At 41.2% G+C, this 5,234-nt stretch overlaps 1 non-coding gene across 1 annotated transcript; it reads right to left on the bottom strand.

Annotated features, from left to right (window-relative positions):
- Positions 1–4,748: 4,748 nt before the first annotated feature.
- Positions 4,749–4,840, bottom strand: trnar-ucu. The gene is given in 2 exon segments: positions 4,749–4,784; positions 4,804–4,840. It is a non-coding gene; the product is annotated as a tRNA-Arg (tRNA).
- Between the last annotated feature and the right edge of the window lie 394 nt (positions 4,841–5,234).

A 5,234-nucleotide genomic window follows, 5' to 3' on the forward strand; every position in this document is an offset into this window, starting at 1 on the left:
TTTTTTTGGTTATATTACTGCGTTACAGCAAAAAGCAATACATTACTGTGATTACTCCCAACAATCATAAGTAATATCATTAATAATAATACTAATCTTCAGTTATAGAGCAATTTGCAAAATCCACATCACAACGTGCGTCACAAAGTGCCACCCTGTACTCTGGTCCTACTACTGTCCCTTTATGTATTTTAACCTTTTTTGCGTGTGAATAATAACACACAGCAAGCTGTTCGAGGAAAGGTTTGTGTGTGTGTGTCTCAGATTAGTGGAAAGAAAGAAAATGACAGAGACAGCGAGATTTAATGGGAAGGCTGGAATGACAGAGAGAGAGGGAGGGAGGGAGCAGTGATTCATGATGGGAATGTACAGAGAGACAGCGGGAGGTTTCAAACACACACACACACACACACCTGACTCCAGCCAAACACACCTGGTTAAAACCATAAACACAATGAACACATTAGAGTTATTGTTCCTGCAGATCTCAACAATGAAGCTGGAACCTGCTTATAACCAAACCTGATGACTAAAACCATTCAAATAAGGCTGTAAAAATAATTTACTTTACTTAAAATTCATCATCCTTCAGATTTCAGTCTTAAGTTTAGTTGGGGGTGAAACACGTACCGACCACACGCAGCAAACACACTGGCAACTACTCTTTTAAGAACAAGAACAACTGCTGGATCTGTTGAAACCAGGCCTCCGGATCTGAAAAGCAAAGCCATTAGGTGCGTTCGAGATGACTGCGGCTGACTTTCGCCGACTTGATAGGCCAGCGTGCAGGTGACTGCAGGGACAAAACGGCGCCATCAAGTCGGACACGTTCTACCTGTGTGAGCTTACTGCGAGCGATGACTGATCTCACGGCATTTGCAAAGAAAAATGCAGCAAGATCAGGCATGAAGGTGGTTCCAACTCTGTGCAGCTGTGGCCCCCCGGACTCAGCGCCTGCAGACGCCTTGCTCTCGCGACGTTTTAATGTCATGTGACACGGTGACGTTTGGCACAATTTCTAACCTTATTTTAAGTCCAGCATGCATCACGTTAAGTCAGCACTGTGCAGCGCCGCCTGTATGGAGGACTGATCCTGACAAATTCAGAAATAAATCCAGAAATAAATAAATGCTCAATGAATAATTAAGCATCCGATTAAATGCACAAAAAAATAAAGTAAATAAATAAATGTAGGCAGTAATTAAATTATACAAGGAGACAAAAATTTATATATCTATTTTAATTAGCTTCTTTACTTATTCACCTTTGTAATAATTACCTTATTTATTTATTGTCCGTTATAATCTTCAGCTTTATTTATTAATTACTTATTTTTTAAATGTATTTATTTATGTGTGTGTTTTAATATTTTTGTCTGTTTTATTCTTCCGTTGCATTTTCTACCTATTTATTTCCTCCATGGTATTTATTTCTCTATGCATTTCTGTCTCATTATGCAAATGAGGAGGGGCGGGGTCTCAAGGGGTGAACTTCTCCCCTATTGGTGGAGCAGTCAGACGGGAGAGCTCTAGGCCTACTCCACCTGCACACATCAACGAGCTGCTCCTCACACAGTCAGATGGCTTCCTTCAGTGCGCTGAGGTGTTTAGCAACTCTCTGACCAATCAGCAGTCTGCCGTGTTTTCACGTCATATTTTAGTATCGCCTCAGCTCGCTTCGAACTTCGACGGAGGTGATACGAAATAACGTATCTCGAAGCAGGTACATGTACAACTTTTCCACAGTGGAAAACCAAACAAAGTCGAGTCGAGTGGAGTGGAGTCGGTACCGTGCGGCGGAAAAGGGGCTTTTATCACAACTCACAGGTCTGTGTCTTTAGTTATTAAAAACATCTGCCAAAAGGAGAGCGCCTGCTCTGGCATTGTTTGAGGCTGAGAGCATGGTTTGAATTACGGGGGGGACTGGGGGGTCTGGACCCCCCAAAAGAGGCAAAACCAACAGTTCAGGGGTCGTTTTGTTGCATTCTCCGGACAATCCAAGCAACTGTAAACGTCCGTCAGCACAACTGAGGGCCTGTCTCTCCATTCATTAGATTGGACAATGGAAAAAAATGCGAATGAGGTCAGAGCGCTCCTTCAAAAACGCAAAAAGCTCACTGCCGATAGAAAACATTCTGTCTGATCCGGGAGGGGTCGCGAAATATTTTCAACCTCTTAAAGGGGTCAGAAGGTTAAGAACCCCTGCTTTAGTGCCTTTAACCTGCATTCTCTCAAACAGCCAGCAGGGGGCGACTCCACTGGCTGCAGAAAGAAGTGTGATTGTATAGAAGTTTATTTATCTAATGACTTTATGGTCTCAGTCGCTTCAGTACGGCATGATGTTCATTTATTAGGAGTCGGCTGTTCATTTTTTTCCATTAAGTACGTTTTGTTTTAAGCCTGTATTTTTAGTTAGCAAAAGTTAGCATTCCAGTTAATATCACAGTTAACGTGAATTACAGATGCACTTTGCTCACCAAAATATGGTCATGTTTGGTTCTAAAAAACCAAGATGGCGACATCCAAAATGCCAAACTTGAGGATTCAAAATGGTAGTTCAAAAACCAACGGGTGGCCTTACGGTCCACTTCTTTCATGCAGTCTATGGTTTGAAACATGTACTATTTTATCTGTGGTTAAGTTATTAATAATACATTGACATCAAGTTAGACTTTCGAAATAAAACTAGTCAATAACGTTTGTTAAATGTCGCAGTTTGGTTAGGTTTAGGAAATGATCATGGTTTGGGTTAAAATGATAATGTCTCCTGGGTGAAAGTCCTACTCCTCACAAACCTCATGCGTACTTAGACATGTCTGTTATTTATATACTACACCTACTTTTAGCATTCAACAATGATGCTAAAGGGCTTCCCCATGCATTATACAAACTGACAACAAGGGGTCTTGACAAAGCATTGAGAACAGGTTGGTTCTTCTGCGTTCTTCTTCAGTTACGGCCCCTACAGTTCACCACACTTTCATCGTACTATCAGGCCACCATGATATTGATCTCGTACAGCCTGACAGAGACTGATTTGATCAGGATTTGATTAGATTGTGTGCAGCATAAACATCCAATAAACCTGTAAGAGTCTTCAAAAACATATATTCACTAATCAGCCTGAAAATGTAATCCTAGACTTTGGAGGTTCACCTTTCTTTGTTCCCTGACAGTAAAGTTCAACTCTGGTGGGAATCAAACCCTCAACCTTTGAATCACTTCTCCTGTGTTTGACTAGAACATGATATCTATTGCAGCATAGAGCCACATGGATGTGAAAACAGAAAACATACATTTGGAAATGTACTTAACAAACCTCTCTCTCGCCAGTCAGGCCTTTTCATTTAAAGTGCATCCACTTTCTTTTGTTGTATGTGTGTAACAAACAAGTATATTTACTGTATGTATCTGTGCATTTCTGTGTGTGTTGTTTATGTTGTTTACTGTCTTGCTCTGAGGTCGGAAACACTGCGGTATACATCTGTCGCCTGAGCCACACACACACACACACTGCCTACGTCACAGTAGAGCCTCTGTCCAACCTCAGGCTACGCTAAATTGTCGGTCTAATTATTATAAACGACAAACACTGGTTGCCAAGGAAACAATCCTCCCACATCCCATAATTGCCCCTGCATTGGCATCGATATCAAAACTGCTTCCAAATACTTGAGATGGTTGGGGCGTGTTTGATTTCTGTTTGCTAGTGAAATCAATGGCTCCTTGTGTTTTTAAAAAGCTCTTCAGACTCTCAGATGAAACACAGCAGAGGGAGGATGGCTCGCTGGTAAAGCACGTTCAGGTACTTCAGTTCAGTAAGTAGAGGGATGTAAACATACAGTTAGCATGGTTTAGTGTCGCGGTTAGTTCCTGATGACCTTTTCTAAAGATTGATTCTAGTGGGAGTCGAACTCAGAACCTTTGAACCACTGACAGAGAGAGTTTGTAGTTGTAATCGTACCTCGTCCAGCTCAACGGAACGTTAAATTCAGCTACCATTAGCCTCGTTCAGCTAACGTGGAATAGAAACTTTCTGAAGGGATGGCACTAAACTTGGACAGTATAAAGATAATATATCATGATGATACTGGTCTTGGTTGAAGAAACTGAACTGAAGAATGGATGACATGGATGAATTCATGGATGAAAAAAACAAAATTTGTGTTTATGACTTCCTGAAAACTAAGAAACAAGGCAAATCTAAAGTACAACTTTGCTTATTTTAGCATGAAGGGGGTCAGAAAAAAAATTTAAAGAGTCCCTCATCATTAACATCAGTCTTTAAACATCGACTCTGGTGGGATTTACTTGGATTTGCGGGAAACATTACGACTAGGCGATGTTAGCACTAAACAGTCATGCTCATGAATGTTTCCTTAGTGATGTGGCTCTGTGGCGCAATGGACAGCGCATTGAACTTCTAGTTATCAATAAGTAATTCAAAGGTTGTGGGTTCGAACCAATAAAATAGAAATCCAGCATGAAGGGCGTTATTCAACATGCAGTGTTTCTATCATTAATGTAAGTCTTTAAACATCGACTCTGGAGGGACTCGAACCCACAACCTTTGAATCACTTGTCATGTGCTAGTCTAGAAGTCCAATGCGCTATCCATTGCGCAACAGAGCAAGGTCTTCTGGATTTGCGGGAAACATTACTACTAGGCGATGTTAGCAATTCCAGCATGAAGGGCTTAATTCAACATGCAGTATAAACAGTGTCTCTATCTTGTCAGTCTTTAAACATTGACTCTGGAGGGACTCGAACCCACAACCTTTGAATCACTTCTCATGTGCTAGTCTAGAAGTCCAATGCGCTATCCATTGCGCCACAGAGCCACATTTTGGTCTTCTGGATTAGCTTCAAATCTACTTGGATTTGCGGGAAACATTACGACTGTGCGATGTAGAAATGCAGTACAAACAAACAGCAGAGATGAACCTATAAAATAGAATTCCAGCATGAAGGGCGTTATTCAACATGCAGTGTTTCTATCATTAATGTAAGTCTTTAAACATCAAATCTGGAGGGATTCGAACACACAAACTTTGAATCACTTCACATGTGCTTGTCTAGAAGTCCAATGCGATTTGCGGGAAACATTACGACTAGGCGATGTTAGCACTAAACAGTCATGCTCATGAATGTTTCCTTAGTGATGTGGCTCTGTGGCGCAATGGACAGCGCATTGGACTTCTAGTTATCAATAAGTAATTCAAAGGTTGTGGGTTC

Source organism: Micropterus dolomieu, unplaced genomic scaffold (assembly GCF_021292245.1).
Source record: "Micropterus dolomieu isolate WLL.071019.BEF.003 ecotype Adirondacks unplaced genomic scaffold, ASM2129224v1 contig_959, whole genome shotgun sequence".
Lineage (NCBI taxonomy): Eukaryota > Metazoa > Chordata > Actinopteri > Centrarchiformes > Centrarchidae > Micropterus > Micropterus dolomieu.